An 18,018-nucleotide genomic window follows, 5' to 3' on the forward strand; every position below is an offset into this window, starting at 1 on the left:
GGCAGCCCGTTCCTGCCTGCTGTACCTGGCTGGACACAAATATAGTGCGAAGCCCCACATCAATTTTTTTTAATTATTTCATGAAATTCATGAAATAATTAAGAAAAAAAGGGCTTCCCTATATTGTTGTGTCCGGCCAGGTACAAATAGGCAGCTGGTGGATGGGGGCAGCCCGTTCCTGCCTGCTGTACCTGGCTGGACACAAATATAGTGCGAAGCCCCACTTCAATTTTTTTAAATTATTTCAGGAAATTCATGAAATAATTTTAAAAAAATTGACGTGGGGCTTCGCACTATATTTGTGTCCAGCCAGGTACAGCAGGCAGGAACGGGCTGCCCCCAACCACCAGCTGCCTATTTGTACCTGGCCGGACACAACAATATAGGGAAGCCCTTTTTTTCTTAATTATTTCATGAAATAATTTAAAGAAAATTGACGTGGGGCTTCGCCCTGTTTTTGTGTCCAGCCAGGTACAACTAGGCAGCTGGGGGCTGGAATCCGCAGCGCAGGGAGGCCCAAGCTTTCTGGGCCACCCCCGCTGCAAATTGCAGTCCGCAGCCACCCCGGAAAATGGCGCGTTCATAGAAGCGCCATCTTCTGGCGCTGTACCCAACTCATCCAGGGCCCTGATGCGGTGGCTCACTGGGTAATAAAGGGGTTAGGGCCAGCTTGGCATTATCAGCTGGCCCTAAGCCCGAAATTCATGGGGTCACGCCAATATTAGACATGACCACCATGAATTTCTAGTAAAGTATTTAAAAAAAACACAACACCCAGAAAAAAGTCCTTTAATTGAAATAAACACACAATTCTTTATTGTTCTAAATTAAACCATACTTACCATCACGCCCATTCCAGCTGAAGCCAACGATCTCCTGAAATAAAAGAAAAATAATAAAGCAACATCATCCTTACCTTTCCATGGTTCCCATGACAGCTTCAGCTCTGCTACATCGAGATGACAGGCTGGACCGCAGCAGAACGCTGCCATCCAGCCTGTCATCTCGCAGACACTGAGAAGCGCAGGCTTGCTTGCGCTCCACAGTGTCTCTCTGTGAGGGCATCCAGATGAGCCGAGTTAATGTCCAATGAACTCGGCTCACCTCATGCACGTCACTGACAGCGTGGGAAAATTCTCCTGCACTCAGCGCTTAAGCGTGGGAGAATTCTCACACTGAAGCGCTGAGTGCAGGAGAATTCTCCCACGCTGTCAGTGACGTGCAGGAGGTGAGCTGAGTTCATTGGACATGAGCTCACCTTATGCACGTCACTGACAGCGTGGGAAAATTCTCCTGCACTCAGCGCTTCAGCGGGAGAATTCTCACGCTGAAGCGCTGAGTGCAGGAGAATTCTCCCACGCTGTCAGTGACGTGCAGGAGGTGAGCTGAGTTCATTGGACATGAGCTCACCTTATGCACGTCACTGACAGCGTGGGAGAATTCTCCTGCACTCACCGCTTCAGCGTGAGAATTTTCCCACGCTGTCAGTGACGTGCATGAGGTGAGCCGAGTTCATTGGACATGAACTCGGCTCATCTGGATGTCGTCACAGAGAGACGCTGAGCAGCGCAAGCATGCCTGCGCTTCTCAGTGTCTGCGGGATGACAGGCTGGATGGCAGCGTTCTGCTGCGGTCCAGCCTGTCATCTCGATGTAGCAGAGCTGAAGCTGTCGTGGGAACCATGGAAAGGTAAGGATGAGGTTGCTTTATTATTTTTCTTTTGTTGCAGGAGATCGTTGGCTTCAGCTGGAATGGGCGTGACGGTAAGTATGGTTTAATTTAGAACAATAAAGGATTGTGTCTTTATTTCAATTAAAGGACTTTATTCTGGGTGTTTGTGTTTTTTTTAACTTTGACTATGGGGTTAGTAATGGGGGTGTCTTATAGACGCCTCTCCATTACTAACCTGGGCTTGATGTCAGCTGGCATTATAAGCTGACATCAACCCCAACCCTATTACCCCCTGCCACCGCACCAGGGCAGCGTGGAAGAGCGAGGCTAAGTGCCAGAATTGGCGCATCCTATGAATGCGCCATTTCTGGGGCGGCTGACGGCTGGTGTTTCTAGCCTGGGAGGGGGCCAATATTCATGGCTCCCTTCCTGGGCTATTAATATCAGCCCCCAGCTGTCTGCCTAGCCTTTGCTAGCTATTAAATTAGGGGGGACCCCACGTCATTTTTTTTGGGGGGTCCCCCATTTTAATAGCTAGTAAAGGCTATGTATTCAGCTGGGGGCTGATATTAGTAGCCTGGGAAGCTCCGTGGGTATTACCCCCTTCCCAGGCTTCAAACATCTGCCCCAGCCGTCTGCTTAACCTCCGCTAGAGCCTAAAATTAAGGGGAACCCCACGCCAATTTTTTTAATAATAAATCCTTTATTTTAATACTAAATGACAAGTACAGTAACCAACACTATCACTGTACTTCATATATATATGACTGACATGTTTCTATCTATCTAATCTATGTGTGAAGCTCTATTCTGTCTGTTATAAATTGTCGGGTACCGCTGCTGAATTGCCGGCCGGCTTTTTTAAAGAGACGGTGCATGAAAACACTAATATTTTTTTTGATAAATCCTTTACACTAAATGACAAGTACAGTAAGCAACACTGTCACTGTACTTCATATATATGTGACTGACATGTTTCTATCTATCTAATCTATGTGTGATACTCTATTCTTTCGGTTCTAAATTGTCGGGTACCGGTGTATGCCGCTGCTGAATTGCCGGCTTTTCATGTTTCACTGTTGGCACTGTTCCCATCGATTTGGGCAATCACTGTAATGCCACAACCACCATGGCTGTGGCATTACAGTGAGTGGCAGACAATCCCTGCATGATTGGTGCTCTAAATAGCGCCAGACATGCAGGACACGCTTTTGGTGCACGAACAGTTATCGAACATAACCTCGAACAGCCGAATTTTTTGCAAATCGTTCGGGTTCGTCGAACAACTCGAACACCGCCCAAAACAGCTCGAATTTGAGATTGGCGAACAGTTCTAGTCGAACACCGCTCATCTCTACTCTTTGGCTTTGCTTTTCTTCTCCTCATTGGATTTTTCATGTTAAAAGTTGCAGAAGCCAGATGACAAGCTCATTTTGGTTCAACTTCAGCAACTGTGCATTGCATTGCCATGTAATGTAATGTAATGCAATGCTATCTATCTAGCTCTCCCTCTATACTTCCTTTTGGATAAACAGACATATTAGGCAAGCATTTTGGAGCTTTCACCTAAATAACTACAGGTGGTGAGATAAGCTGCACAATATAATTGACCTTTCAGTATATTGTTGCACACACACCATCTATTTAGCAAATGCCCTTGTTATCAACAGCAGCCTTTTAAACTCACCTGAGCTAACAGGTATGTGAGCTGGTTACTCTGCTGCGCTTAAAATTTCTTTTTTGGTTTGCTACAATGCCTTTTCTGAAACGTTGTCTCCCTCTGCTGGAACACTGACTTCTTTCATTTAATGCCTGCAGACTATAAAAGAGAAACCAACCCAAAAAGTTTGGTTGATTAGTCTGTGGCATTCTTTTAAACTGTTGCTTATGGCGGTCTCTGTGAGCTTCTCAGTGACATTCAGCCATCCAGGTATCCCGCCTGCAGTAGACGGAATGTGGCAATGGAACGCTGGCTGCGCGTGTCATAATAGGCTCTGAGCCTTTATATACCTGCGCACAGCAGCAGCCACCTTCAGTCTGCTGCTGGACAGCCAGCAGCAGCAGCAGCAGGAGAGGTAATTAATCAGCAACCCTCCTGCTAAGGGTAGACAGCTGCTCGTTCCACCCCCCCCCCGCCTTAATTGGTTCTCCTCCCTTCCAACGGTGTTGAGGCGGGTGGGAACAGCCGGGGGTTGAGGGTACTGTGCTAAAAGAGGTGGAGTTATGCAGATCTAAAACGCGTGGATTGCAGCAGCAGCAAGCCGAAAAGTGCAGGCATGTGAGGGATCTAGAGGTTGACAGCATGTCTTCTTAACGGGAGTCCAGGTGGCCATCTCCACAAATGGACTTTTCAGAATCCTTGGGTGGCACCGTAGTCGGAAACCAATTCTGGTTATCGCTTCTCGGCCTTTTGGCTAAGATCAAGTGTAGTATCTGTTCTTATCAGTTTAATATCTGATACGTCCCCTATCTGGGGACCATATATTAAATGGATTTTTAGAACAGGGAGATGGAAAAAGAGCTTGCTCTGTCCACTCCACGCATTGACCTGGTATTGCAGTATCTCCAGGACCGGTGCACCCCTTCTTTAATGCAGTTTCTAAAATCAGAAAGAATTGAATTCAATGCTTTTTGTTCATTTTGCTTGTTTGTCGGATTTTGGGATGGACTCTTTGGCTTTGCTTTTCTTCTCCTCATTGGATTTTTCATGTTAAAAGTTGCAGAAGCCAGATGACAAGCTCATTTTGGTTCAACTTCAGCAACTGTGCATTGCATTGCCATGTAATGTAATGCAATGCAATGCTATCTATCTAGCTCTCCCTCTATACTTCCTTTTGGATAAACAGACATATTAGGCAAGCATTTTGGAGCTTTCACCTAAATAACTACAGGTGGTGAGATAAGCTGCACAATATAATTGACCTTTCAGTATATTGTTGCACACACACCATCTATTTAGCAAATGCCCTTGTTATCAACAGCAGCCTTTTAAACTCACCTGAGCTAACAGGTATGTGAGCTGGTTACTCTGCTGCGCTTAAAATTTCTTTTTTGGTTTGCTACAATGCCTTTTCTGAAACGTTGTCTCCCTCTGCTGGAACACTGACTTCTTTCATTTAATGCCTGCAGACTATAAAAGAGAAACCAACCCAAAAAGTTTGGTTGATTAGTCTGTGGCATTCTTTTAAACTGTTGCTTATGGCGGTCTCTGTGAGCTTCTCAGTGACATTCAGCCATCCAGGTATCCCGCCTGCAGTAGACGGAATGTGGCAATGGAACGCTGGCTGCGCGTGTCATAATAGGCTCTGAGCCTTTATATACCTGCGCACAGCAGCAGCCACCTTCAGTCTGCTGCTGGACAGCCAGCAGCAGCAGCAGCAGGAGAGGTAATTAATCAGCAACCCTCCTGCTAAGGGTAGACAGCTGCTCGTTCCACCCCCCCCCCCGCCTTAATTGGTTCTCCTCCCTTCCAACGGTGTTGAGGCGGGTGGGAACAGCCGAGGGTTGAGGGTACTGTGCTAAAAGAGGTGTAGTTATGCAGATCTAAAACGCGTGGATTGCAGCAGCAGCAAGCCGAAAAGTGCAGGCATGTGAGGGATCTAGAGGTTGACAGCATGTCTTCTTAACGGGAGTCCAGGTGGCCATCTCCACAAATGGACTTTTCAGAATCCTTGGGTGGCACCGTAGTCGGAAACCAATTCTGGTTATCGCTTCTCGGCCTTTTGGCTAAGATCAAGTGTAGTATCTGTTCTTATCAGTTTAATATCTGATACGTCCCCTATCTGGGGACCATATATTAAATGGATTTTTAGAACAGGGAGATGGATAAAGAGCTTGCTCTGTCCACTCCACGCATTGACCTGGTATTGCAGTATCTCCATTACCGGTGCACCCCTTCTTTAATGCAGTTTCTAAAATCAGAAAGAATTGAATTCAATGCTTTTTGTTCATTTTGCTTGTTTGTCGGATTTTGGGATGGACTCTTTGGCTTTGCTTTTCTTCTCCTCATTGGATTTTTCATGTTAAAAGTTGCAGAAGCCAGATGACAAGCTCATTTTGGTTCAACTTCAGCAACTGTGCATTGCATTGCCATGTAATGTAATGTAATGCAATGCTATCTATCTAGCTCTCCCTCTATACTTCCTTTTGGATAAACAGACATATTAGGCAAGCATTTTGGAGCTTTCACCTAAATAACTACAGGTGGTGAGATAAGCTGCACAATATAATTGACCTTTCAGTATATTGTTGCACACACAACATCTATTTAGCAAATGCCCTTGTTATCAACAGCAGCCTTTTAAACTCACCTGAGCTAACAGGTATGTGAGCTGGTTACTCTGCTGCGCTTAAAATTTCTTTTTTGGTTTGCTACAATGCCTTTTCTGAAACGTTGTCTCCCTCTGCTGGAACACTGACTTCTTTCATTTAATGCCTGCAGACTATAAAAGAGAAACCAACCCAAAAAGTTTGGTTGATTAGTCTGTGGCATTCTTTTAAACTGTTGCTTATGGCGGTCTCTGTGAGCTTCTCAGTGACATTCAGCCATCCAGGCATCCCACCTGCAGTAGACGGAATGTGGCAATGGAACGCTGGCTGCGCGTGTCATAATAGGCTCTGAGCCTTTATATACCTGCGCACAGCAGCAGCCACCTTCAGTCTGCTGCTGGACAGCCAGCAGCAGCAGCAGCAGGAGAGGTAATTAATCAGCAACCCTCCTGCTAAGGGTAGACAGCTGCTCGTTCCACCCCCCCCCCCGCCTTAATTGGTTCTCCTCCCTTCCAACGGTGTTGAGGCGGGTGGGAACAGCCGGGGGTTGAGGGTACTGTGCTAAAAGAGGTGGAGTTATGCAGATCTAAAACGCGTGGATTGCAGCAGCAGCAAGCCGAAAAGTGCAGGCATGTGAGGGATCTAGAGGTTGACAGCATGTCTTCTTAACGGGAGTCCAGGTGGCCATCTCCACAAATGGACTTTTCAGAATCCTTGGGTGGCACCGTAGTCGGAAACCAATTCTGGTTATCGCTTCTCGGCCTTTTGGCTAAGATCAAGTGTAGTATCTGTTCTTATCAGTTTAATATCTGATACGTCCCCTATCTGGGGACCATATATTAAATGGATTTTTAGAACAGGGAGATGGAAAAAGAGCTTGCTCTGTCCACTCCACGCATTGACCTGGTATTGCAGTATCTCCAGGACCGGTGCACCCCTTCTTTAATGCAGTTTCTAAAATCAGAAAGAATTGAATTCAATGCTTTTTGTTCATTTTGCTTGTTTGTCGGATTTTGGGATGGACTCTTTGGCTTTGCTTTTCTTCTCCTCATTGGATTTTTCATGTTAAAAGTTGCAGAAGCCAGATGACAAGCTCATTTTGGTTCAACTTCAGCAACTGTGCATTGCATTGCCATGTAATGTAATGTAATGCAATGCTATCTATCTAGCTCTCCCTCTATACTTCCTTTTGGATAAACAGACATATTAGGCAAGCATTTTGGAGCTTTCACCTAAATAACTACAGGTGGTGAGATAAGCTGCACAATATAATTGACCTTTCAGTATATTGTTGCACACACACCATCTATTTAGCAAATGCCCTTGTTATCAACAGCAGCCTTTTAAACTCACCTGAGCTAACAGGTATGTGAGCTGGTTACTCTGCTGCGCTTAAAATTTCTTTTTTGGTTTGCTACAATGCCTTTTCTGAAACGTTGTCTCCCTCTGCTGGAACACTGACTTCTTTCATTTAATGCCTGCAGACTATAAAGGAGAAACCAACCCAAAAAGTTTGGTTGATTAGTCTGTGGCATTCTTTTAAACTGTTGCTTATGGCGGTCTCTGTGAGCTTCTCAGTGACATTCAGCCATCCAGGTATCCCGCCTGCAGTAGACGGAATGTGGCAATGGAACGCTGGCTGCGCGTGTCATAATAGGCTCTGAGCCTTTATATACCTGCGCACAGCAGCAGCCACCTTAAGTCTGCTGCTGGACAGCCAGCAGCAGCAGCAGCAGGAGAGGTAATTAATCAGCAACCCTCCTGCTAAGGGTAGACAGCTGTTCGTTCCACCCCCCCCCCCCGCCTTAATTGGTTCTCCTCCCTTCCAACGGTGTTGAGGCGGGTGGGAACAGCCGGGGGTTGAGGGTACTGTGCTAAAAGAGGTGGAGTTATGCAGATCTAAAACGCGTGGATTGCAGCAGCAGCAAGCCGAAAAGTGCAGGCATGTGAGGGATCTAGAGGTTGACAGCATGTCTTCTTAACGGGAGTCCAGGTGGCCATCTCCACAAATGGACTTTTCAGAATCCTTGGGTGGCACCGTAGTCGGAAACCAATTCTGGTTATCGCTTCTCGGCCTTTTGGCTAAGATCAAGTGTAGTATCTGTTCTTATCAGTTTAATATCTGATACGTCCCCTATCTGGGGACCATATATTAAATGGATTTTTAGATCAGGGAGATGGAAAAAGAGCTTGCTCTGTCCACTCCACGCATTGACCTGGTATTGCAGTATCTCCAGGACCGGTGCACCCCTTCTTTAATGCAGTTTCTAAAATCAGAAAGAATTGAATTCAATGCTTTTTGTTCATTTTGCTTGTTTGTCGGATTTTGGGATGGACTCTTTGGCTTTGCTTTTCTTCTCCTCATTGGATTTTTCATGTTAAAAGTTGCAGAAGCCAGATGACAAGCTCATTTTGGTTCAACTTCAGCAACTGTGCATTGCATTGCCATGTAATGTAATGTAATGCAATGCTATCTATCTAGCTCTCCCTCTATACTTCCTTTTGGATAAACAGACATATTAGGCAAGCATTTTGGAGCTTTCACCTAAATAACTACAGGTGGTGAGATAAGCTGCACAATATAATTGACCTTTCAGTATATTGTTGCACACACACCATCTATTTAGCAAATGCCCTTGTTATCAACAGCAGCCTTTTAAACTCACCTGAGCTAACAGGTATGTGAGCTGGTTACTCTGCTGCGCTTAAAATTTCTTTTTTGGTTTGCTACAATGCCTTTTCTGAAACGTTGTCTCCCTCTGCTGGAACACTGACTTCTTTCATTTAATGCCTGCAGACTATAAAAGAGAAACCAACCCAAAAAGTTTGGTTGATTAGTCTGTGGCATTCTTTTAAACTGTTGCTTATGGCGGTCTCTGTGAGCTTCTCAGTGACATTCAGCCATCCAGGTATCCCGCCTGCAGTAGACGGAATGTGGCAATGGAACGCTGGCTGCGCGTGTCATAATAGGCTCTGAGCCTTTATATACCTGCGCACAGCAGCAGCCACCTTCAGTCTGCTGCTGGACAGCCAGCAGCAGCAGCAGCAGGAGAGGTAATTAATCAGCAACCCTCCTGCTAAGGGTAGACAGCTGTTCGTTCCACCCCCCCCCCCCCCGCCTTAATTGGTTCTCCTCCCTTCCAACGGTGTTGAGGCGGGTGGGAACAGCCGGGGGTTGAGGGTACTGTGCTAAAAGAGGTGGAGTTATGCAGATCTAAAACGCGTGGATTGCAGCAGCAGCAAGCCGAAAAGTGCAGGCATGTGAGGGATCTAGAGGTTGACAGCATGTCTTCTTAACGGGAGTCCAGGTGGCCATCTCCACAAATGGACTTTTCAGAATCCTTGGGTGGCACCGTAGTCGGAAACCAATTCTGGTTATCGCTTCTCGGCCTTTTGGCTAAGATCAAGTGTAGTATCTGTTCTTATCAGTTTAATATCTGATACGTCCCCTATCTGGGGACCATATATTAAATGGATTTTTAGAACAGGGAGATGGAAAAAGAGCTTGCTCTGTCCACTCCACGCATTGACCTGGTATTGCAGTATCTCCAGGACCGGTGCACCCCTTCTTTAATGCAGTTTCTAAAATCAGAAAGAATTGAATTCAATGCTTTTTGTTCATTTTGCTTGTTTGTCGGATTTTGGGATGGACTCTTTGGCTTTGCTTTTCTTCTCCTCATTGGATTTTTCATGTTAAAAGTTGCAGAAGCCAGATGACAAGCTCATTTTGGTTCAACTTCAGCAACTGTGCATTGCATTGCCATGTAATGTAATGTAATGCAATGCTATCTATCTAGCTCTCCCTCTATACTTCCTTTTGGATAAACAGACATATTAGGCAAGCATTTTGGAGCTTTCACCTAAATAACTACAGGTGGTGAGATAAGCTGCACAATATAATTGACCTTTCAGTATATTGTTGCACACACACCATCTATTTAGCAAATGCCCTTGTTATCAACAGCAGCCTTTTAAACTCACCTGAGCTAACAGGTATGTGAGCTGGTTACTCTGCTGCGCTTAAAATTTCTTTTTTGGTTTGCTACAATGCCTTTTCTGAAACGTTGTCTCCCTCTGCTGGAACACTGACTTCTTTCATTTAATGCCTGCAGACTATAAAAGAGAAACCAACCCAAAAAGTTTGGTTGATTAGTCTGTGGCATTCTTTTAAACTGTTGCTTATGGCGGTCTCTGTGAGCTTCTCAGTGACATTCAGCCATCCAGGTATCCCGCCTGCAGTAGACGGAATGTGGCAATGGAACGCTGGCTGCGCGTGTCATAATAGGCTCTGAGCCTTTATATACCTGCGCACAGCAGCAGCCACCTTCAGTCTGCTGCTGGACAGCCAGCAGCAGCAGCAGCAGGAGAGGTAATTAATCAGCAACCCTCCTGCTAAGGGTAGACAGCTGCTCGTTCCACCCCCCCCCCCCGCCTTAATTGGTTCTCCTCCCTTCCAACGGTGTTGAGGCGGGTGGGAACAGCCGGGGGTTGAGGGTACTGTGCTAAAAGAGGTGGAGTTATGCAGATCTAAAACGCGTGGATTGCAGCAGCAGCAAGCCGAAAAGTGCAGGCATGTGAGGGATCTAGAGGTTGACAGCATGTCTTCTTAACGGGAGTCCAGGTGGCCATCTCCACAAATGGACTTTTCAGAATCCTTGGGTGGCACCGTAGTCGGAAACCAATTCTGGTTATCGCTTCTCGGCCTTTTGGCTAAGATCAAGTGTAGTATCTGTTCTTATCAGTTTAATATCTGATACGTCCCCTATCTGGGGACCATATATTAAATGGATTTTTAGAACAGGGAGATGGAAAAAGAGCTTGCTCTGTCCACTCCACGCATTGACCTGGTATTGCAGTATCTCCAGGACCGGTGCACCCCTTCTTCAATGCAGTTTCTAAAATCAGAAAGAATTGAATTCAATGCTTTTTGTTCATTTTGCTTGTTTGTCGGATTTTGGGATGGACTCTTTGGCTTTGCTTTTCTTCTCCTCATTGGATTTTTCATGTTAAAAGTTGCAGAAGCCAGATGACAAGCTCATTTTCGTTCAACTTCAGCAACTGTGCATTGCATTGCCATGTAATGTAATGTAATGCAATGCTATCTATCTAGCTCTCCCTCTATACTTCCTTTTGGATAAACAGACATATTAGGCAAGCATTTTGGAGCTTTCACCTAAATAACTACAGGTGGTGAGATAAGCTGCACAATATAATTGACCTTTCAGTATATTGTTGCACACACACCATCTATTTAGCAAATGCCCTTGTTATCAACAGCAGCCTTTTAAACTCACCTGAGCTAACAGGTATGTGAGCTGGTTACTCTGCTGCGCTTAAAATTTCTTTTTTGGTTTGCTACAATGCCTTTTCTGAAACGTTGTCTCCCTCTGCTGGAACACTGACTTCTTTCATTTAATGCCTGCAGACTATAAAAGAGAAACCAACCCAAAAAGTTTGGTTGATTAGTCTGTGGCATTCTTTTAAACTGTTGCTTATGGCGGTCTCTGTGAGCTTCTCAGTGACATTCAGCCATCCAGGTATCCCGCCTGCAGTAGACGGAATGTGGCAATGGAACGCTGGCTGCGCGTGTCATAATAGGCTCTGAGCCTTTATATACCTGCGCACAGCAGCAGCCACCTTCAGTCTGCTGCTGGACAGCCAGCAGCAGCAGCAGCAGGAGAGGTAATTAATCAGCAACCCTCCTGCTAAGGGTAGACAGCTGCTCGTTCCACCCCCCCCCCCCGCCTTAATTGGTTCTCCTCCCTTCCAACGGTGTTGAGGCGGGTGGGAACAGCCGGGGGTTGAGGGTACTGTGCTAAAAGAGGTGGAGTTATGCAGATCTAAAACGCGTGGATTGCAGCAGCAGCAAGCCGAAAAGTGCAGGCATGTGAGGGATCTAGAGGTTGACAGCATGTCTTCTTAACGGGAGTCCAGGTGGCCATCTCCACAAATGGACTTTTCAGAATCCTTGGGTGGCACCGTAGTCGGAAACCAATTCTGGTTATCGCTTCTCGGCCTTTTGGCTAAGATCAAGTGTAGTATCTGTTCTTATCAGTTTAATATCTGATACGTCCCCTATCTGGGGACCATATATTAAATGGATTTTTAGAACAGGGAGATGGAAAAAGAGCTTGCTCTGTCCACTCCACGCATTGACCTGGTATTGCAGTATCTCCAGGACCGGTGCACCCCTTCTTTAATGCAGTTTCTAAAATCAGAAAGAATTGAATTCAATGCTTTTTGTTCATTTTGCTCGTTTGTCGGATTTTGGGATGGACTCTTTGGCTTTGCTTTTCTTCTCCTCATTGGATTTTTCATGTTAAAAGTTGCAGAAGCCAGATGACAAGCTCATTTTGGTTCAACTTCAGCAACTGTGCATTGCATTGCCATGTAATGTAATGTAATGCAATGCTATCTATCTAGCTCTCCCTCTATACTTCCTTTTGGATAAACAGACATATTAGGCAAGCATTTTGGAGCTTTCACCTAAATAACTACAGGTGGTGAGATAAGCTGCACAATATAATTGACCTTTCAGTATATTGTTGCACACACACCATCTATTTAGCAAATGCCCTTGTTATCAACAGCAGCCTTTTAAACTCACCTGAGCTAACAGGTATGTGAGCTGGTTACTCTGCTGCGCTTAAAATTTCTTTTTTGGTTTGCTACAATGCCTTTTCTGAAACGTTGTCTCCCTCTGCTGGAACACTGACTTCTTTCATTTAATGCCTGCAGACTATAAAAGAGAAACCAACCCAAAAAGTTTGGTTGATTAGTCTGTGGCATTCTTTTAAACTGTTGCTTATGGCGGTCTCTGTGAGCTTCTCAGTGACATTCAGCCATCCAGGTATCCCGCCTGCAGTAGACGGAATGTGGCAATGGAACGCTGGCTGCGCGTGTCATAATAGGCTCTGAGCCTTTATATACCTGCGCACAGCAGCAGCCACCTTCAGTCTGCTGCTGGACAGCCAGCAGCAGCAGCAGCAGGAGAGGTAATTAATCAGCAACCCTCCTGCTAAGGGTAGACAGCTGCTCGTTCCCCCCCCCCCCCGCCTTAATTGGTTCTCCTCCCTTCCAACGGTGTTGAGGCGGATGGGAACAGCCGGGGGTTGAGGGTACTGTGCTAAAAGAGGTGGAGTTATGCAGATCTAAACCGCGTGGATTGCAGCAGCAGCAAGCCGAAAAGTGCAGGCATGTGAGGGATCTAGAGGTTGACAGCATGTTTTCTTAACGGGAGTCCAGGTGGCCATCTCCACAAATGGACTTTTCAGAATCCTTGGGTGGCACCGTAGTCGGAAACCAATTCTGGTTATCGCTTCTCGGCCTTTTGGCTAAGATCAAGTGTAGTATCTGTTATTATCAGTTTAATATCTGATACGTCCCCTATCTGGGGACCATATATTAAATGGATTTTTAGAACAGGGAGATGGAAAAAGAGCTTGCTCTGTCCACTCCACGCATTGACCTGGTATTGCAGTATCTCCAGGACCGGTGCACCCCTTCTTTAATGCAGTTTCTAAAATCAGAAAGAATTGAATTCAATGCTTTTTGTTCATTTTGCTTGTTTGTCCGATTTTGGGATGGACTCTTTGGCTTTGCTTTTCTTCTCCTCATTGGATTTTTCATGTTAAAAGTTGCAGAAGCCAGATGACAAGCTCATTTTGGTTCAACTTCAGCAACTGTGCATTGCATTGCCATGTAATGTAATGTAATGCAATGCTATCTATCTAGCTCTCCCTCTATACTTCCTTTTGGATAAACAGACATATTAGGCAAGCATTTTGGAGCTTTCACCTAAATAACTACAGGTGGTGAGATAAGCTGCACAATATAATTGACCTTTCAGTATATTGTTGCACACACACCATCTATTTAGCAAATGCCCATGTTATCAACAGCAGCCTTTTAAACTCACCTGAGCTAACAGGTATGTGAGCTGGTTACTCTGCTGCGCTTAAAATTTCTTTTTTGGTTTGCTACAATGCCTTTTCTGAAACGTTGTCTCCCTCTGCTGGAACACTGACTTCTTTCATTTAATGCCTGCAGACTATAAAAGAGAAACCAACCCAAAAAGTTTGGTTGATTAGTCTGTGGCATTCTTTTAAACTGTTGCTTATGGCGGTCTCTGTGAGCTTCTCAGTGACATTCAGCCATCCAGGTATCCCGCCTGCAGTAGACGGAATGTGGCAATGGAACGCTGGCTGCGCGTGTCATAATAGGCTCTGAGCCTTTATATACCTGCGCACAGCACCAGCCACCTTCAGTCTGCTGCTGGACAGCCAGCAGCAGCAGCAGCAGGAGAGGTAATTAATCAGCAACCCTCCTGCTAAGGGTAGACAGCTGCTCGTTCCACCCCCCCCCCGCCTTAATTGGTTCTCCTCCCTTCCAACGGTGTTGAGGCGGGTGGGAACAGCCGGGGGTTGAGGGTACTGTGCTAAAAGAGGTGGAGTTATGCAGATCTAAAACGCGTGGATTGCAGCAGCAGCAAGCCGAAAAGTGCAGGCATGTGAGGGATCTAGAGGTTGACAGCATGTCTTCTTAACGGGAGTCCAGGTGGCCATCTCCACAAATGGACTTTTCAGAATCCTTGGGTGGCACCGTAGTCGGAAACCAATTCTGGTTATCGCTTCTCGGCCTTTTGGCTAAGATCAAGTGTAGTATCTGTTCTTATCAGTTTAATATCTGATACGTCCCCTATCTGGGGACCATATATTAAATGGATTTTTAGAACAGGGAGATGGAAAAAGAGCTTGCTCTGTCCACTCCACGCATTGAACTGGTATTGCAGTATCTCCAGGACCGGTGCACCCCTTCTTTAATGCAGTTTCTAAAATCAGAAAGAATTGAATTCAATGCTTTTTGTTCATTTTGCTTGTTTGTCGGATTTTGGGATGGACTCTTTGGCTTTGCTTTTCTTCTCCTCATTGGATTTTTCATGTTAAAAGTTGCAGAAGCCAGATGACAAGCTCATTTTGGTTCAACTTCAGCAACTGTGCATTGCATTGCCATGTAATGTAATGTAATGCAATGCTATCTATCTAGCTCTCCCTCTATACTTCCTTTTGGATAAACAGACATATTAGGCAAGCATTTTGGAGCTTTCACCTAAATAACTACAGGTGGTGAGATAAGCTGCACAATATAATTGACCTTTCAGTATATTGTTGCACACACACCATCTATTTAGCAAATGCCCTTGTTATCAACAGCAGCCTTTTAAACTCACCTGAGCTAACAGGTATGTGAGCTGGTTACTCTGCTGCGCTTAAAATTTCTTTTTTGGTTTGCTACAATGCCTTTTCTGAAACGTTGTCTCCCTCTGCTGGAACACTGACTTCTTTCATTTAATGCCTGCAGACTATAAAAGAGAAACCAACCCAAAAAGTTTGGTTGATTAGTCTGTAGCATTCTTTTAAACTGTTGCTTATGGCGGTCTCTGTGAGCTTCTCAGTGACATTCAGCCATCCAGGTATCCCGCCTGCAGTAGACGGAATGTGGCAATGGAACGCTGGCTGCGCGTGTCATAATAGGCTCTGAGCCTTTATATACCTGCGCACAGCAGCAGCCACCTTCAGTCTGCTGCTGGACAGCCAGCAGCAGCAGCAGCAGGAGAGGTAATTAATCAGCAACCCTCCTGCTAAGGGTAGACAGCTGCTCGTTCCACCCCCCCCCCCCCCGCCTTAATTGGTTCTCCTCCCTTCCAACGGTGTTGAGGCGGGTGGGAACAGCCGGGGGTTGAGGGTACTGTGCTAAAAGAGGTGGAGTTATGCAGATCTAAAACGCGTGGATTGCAGCAGCAGCAAGCCGAAAAGTGCAGGCATGTGAGGGATCTAGAGGTTGACAGCATGTCTTCTTAACGGGAGTCCAGGTGGCCATCTCCACAAATGGACTTTTCAGAATCCTTGGGTGGCACCGTAGTCGGAAACCAATTCTGGTTATCGCTTCTCGGCCTTTTGGCTAAGATCAAGTGTAGTATCTGTTCTTATCAGTTTAATATCTGATACGTCCCCTATCTGGGGACCATATATTAAATGGATTTTTAGAACAGGGAGATGGAAAAAGAGCTTGCTCTGTCCACTCCACGCATTGACCTGGTATTGCAGTATCTCCAGGACCGGTGCACCCCTTCTTTAATGCAGTTTCTAAAATCAGAAAGAATTGAATTCAATGCTTTTTGTTCATTTTGCTTGTTTGTCGGATTTTGGGATGGACTCTTTGGCTTTGCTTTTCTTCTCCTCATTGGATTTTTCATGTTAAAAGTTGCAGAAGCCAGATGACAAGCTCATTTTGGTTCAACTTCAGCAACTGTGCATTGCATTGCCATGTAATGTAATGTAATGCAATGCTATCTATCTAGCTCTCCCTCTATACTTCCTTTTGGATAAACAGACATATTAGGCAAGCATTTTGGAGCTTTCACCTAAATAACTACAGGTGGTGAGATAAGCTGCACAATATAATTGACCTTTCAGTATATTGTTGCACACACACCATCTATTTAGCAAATGCCCTTGTTATCAACAGCAGCCTTTTAAACTCACCTGAGCTAACAGGTATGTGAGCTGGTTACTCTGCTGCGCTTAAAATTTCTTTTTTGGTTTGCTACAATGCCTTTTCTGAAACGTTGTCTCCCTCTGCTGGAACACTGACTTCTTTCATTTAATGCCTGCAGACTATAAAAGAGAAACCAACCCAAAAAGTTTGGTTGATTAGTCTGTGGCATTCTTTTAAACTGTTGCTTATGGCGGTCTCTGTGAGCTTCTCAGTGACATTCAGCCATCCAGGTATCCCGCCTGCAGTAGACGGAATGTGGCAATGGAACGCTGGCTGCGCGTGTCATAATAGGCTCTGAGCCTTTATATACCTGCGCACAGCAGCAGCCACCTTCAGTCTGCTGCTGGACAGCCAGCAGCAGCAGCAGCAGGAGAGGTAATTAATCAGCAACCCTCCTGCTAAGGGTAGACAGCTGCTCGTTCCACCCCCCCCCCACCTTAATTGGTTCTCCTCCCTTCCAACGGTGTTGAGGCGGGTGGGAACAACCGGGGGTTGAGGGTACTGTGCTAAAAGAGGTGGAGTTATGCAGATCTAAAACGCGTGGATTGCAGCAGCAGCAAGCCGAAAAGTGCAGGCATGTGAGGGATCTAGAGGTTGACAGCATGTCTTCTTAACGGGAGTCCAGGTGGCCATCTCCACAAATGGACTTTTCAGAATCCTTGGGTGGCACCGTAGTCGGAAACCAATTCTGGTTATCGCTTCTCGGCCTTTTGGCTAAGATCAAGTGTAGTATCTGTTCTTATCAGTTTAATATCTGATACATCCCCTATCTGGGGACCATATATTAAATGGATTTTTAGAACAGGGAGATGGAAAAAGAGCTTGCTCTGTCCACTCCACGCATTGACCTGGTATTGCAGTATCTCCAGGACCGGTGCACCCCTTCTTTAATGCAGTTTCTAAAATCAGAAAGAATTGAATTCAATGCTTTTTGTTCATTTTGCTTGTTTGTCGGATTTTGGGATGGACTCTTTGGCTTTGCTTTTCTTCTCCTCATTGGAATTTTCATGTTAAAAGTTGCAGAAGCCAGTTGACAAGCTCATTTTGGTTCAACTTCAGCAACTGTGCATTGCATTGCCATGTAATGTAATGTAATGCAATGCTATCTATCTAGCTCTCCCTCTATACTTCCTTTTGGATAAACAGACATATTAGGCAAGCATTTTGGAGCTTTCACCTAAATAACTACAGGTGGTGAGATAAGCTGCACAATATAATTGACCTTTCAGTATATTGTTGCACACACACCATCTATTTAGCAAATGCCCTTGTTATCAACAGCAGCCTTTTAAACTCACCTGAGCTAACAGGTATGTGAGCTGGTTACTCTGCTGCGCTTAAAATTTCTTTTTTGGTTTGCTACAATGCCTTTTCTGAAACGTTGTCTCCCTCTGCTGGAACACTGACTTCTTTCATTTAATGCCTGCAGACTATAAAAGAGAAACCAACCCAAAAAGTTTGGTTGATTAGTCTGTGGCATTCTTTTAAACTGTTGCTTATGGCGGTCTCTGTGAGCTTCTC

The 18,018-nt window shown here is 45.4% G+C and overlaps 11 non-coding genes across 11 annotated transcripts; all 11 read left to right on the forward strand.

Moving 5' to 3' along the window:
• The first annotated feature begins 4,065 nt into the window (after window positions 1-4,065).
• Window positions 4,066-4,256, forward strand: LOC141219560 (U2 spliceosomal RNA). The gene has a single exon (XR_012288022.1). It is a non-coding gene; the product is annotated as a U2 spliceosomal RNA (small nuclear RNA).
• A 1,121-nt stretch (window positions 4,257-5,377) lies between these two features.
• LOC141219510 (U2 spliceosomal RNA) lies at window positions 5,378-5,568 on the forward strand. The gene has a single exon (XR_012287983.1). It is a non-coding gene; the product is annotated as a U2 spliceosomal RNA (small nuclear RNA).
• Window positions 5,569-6,689: 1,121 nt separating this feature from the next.
• On the forward strand, window positions 6,690-6,880 carry LOC141219561 (U2 spliceosomal RNA). Its single transcript, XR_012288023.1, has one exon. It is a non-coding gene; the product is annotated as a U2 spliceosomal RNA (small nuclear RNA).
• A 1,122-nt stretch (window positions 6,881-8,002) lies between these two features.
• On the forward strand, window positions 8,003-8,193 carry LOC141219479 (U2 spliceosomal RNA). The gene has a single exon (XR_012287952.1). It is a non-coding gene; the product is annotated as a U2 spliceosomal RNA (small nuclear RNA).
• A 1,124-nt stretch (window positions 8,194-9,317) lies between these two features.
• LOC141219562 (U2 spliceosomal RNA) lies at window positions 9,318-9,508 on the forward strand. Its single transcript, XR_012288024.1, has one exon. It is a non-coding gene; the product is annotated as a U2 spliceosomal RNA (small nuclear RNA).
• Window positions 9,509-10,630: 1,122 nt separating this feature from the next.
• LOC141219563 (U2 spliceosomal RNA) lies at window positions 10,631-10,821 on the forward strand. Its single transcript, XR_012288025.1, has one exon. It is a non-coding gene; the product is annotated as a U2 spliceosomal RNA (small nuclear RNA).
• Window positions 10,822-11,943: 1,122 nt separating this feature from the next.
• LOC141219564 (U2 spliceosomal RNA) lies at window positions 11,944-12,134 on the forward strand. The gene has a single exon (XR_012288026.1). It is a non-coding gene; the product is annotated as a U2 spliceosomal RNA (small nuclear RNA).
• Window positions 12,135-13,254: 1,120 nt separating this feature from the next.
• LOC141219503 (U2 spliceosomal RNA) lies at window positions 13,255-13,445 on the forward strand. The gene has a single exon (XR_012287976.1). It is a non-coding gene; the product is annotated as a U2 spliceosomal RNA (small nuclear RNA).
• A 1,120-nt stretch (window positions 13,446-14,565) lies between these two features.
• On the forward strand, window positions 14,566-14,756 carry LOC141219502 (U2 spliceosomal RNA). Its single transcript, XR_012287975.1, has one exon. It is a non-coding gene; the product is annotated as a U2 spliceosomal RNA (small nuclear RNA).
• A 1,124-nt stretch (window positions 14,757-15,880) lies between these two features.
• On the forward strand, window positions 15,881-16,071 carry LOC141219565 (U2 spliceosomal RNA). The gene has a single exon (XR_012288027.1). It is a non-coding gene; the product is annotated as a U2 spliceosomal RNA (small nuclear RNA).
• Window positions 16,072-17,191: 1,120 nt separating this feature from the next.
• On the forward strand, window positions 17,192-17,382 carry LOC141219498 (U2 spliceosomal RNA). Its single transcript, XR_012287971.1, has one exon. It is a non-coding gene; the product is annotated as a U2 spliceosomal RNA (small nuclear RNA).
• Window positions 17,383-18,018: the final 636 nt, after the last annotated feature.

Source organism: Phyllobates terribilis, unplaced genomic scaffold (genome assembly GCF_046119375.1).
Source record: "Phyllobates terribilis strain yellow unplaced genomic scaffold, ASM4611937v1 Scaffold_274__1_contigs__length_2534360, whole genome shotgun sequence".
Lineage (NCBI taxonomy): Eukaryota > Metazoa > Chordata > Amphibia > Anura > Dendrobatidae > Phyllobates > Phyllobates terribilis.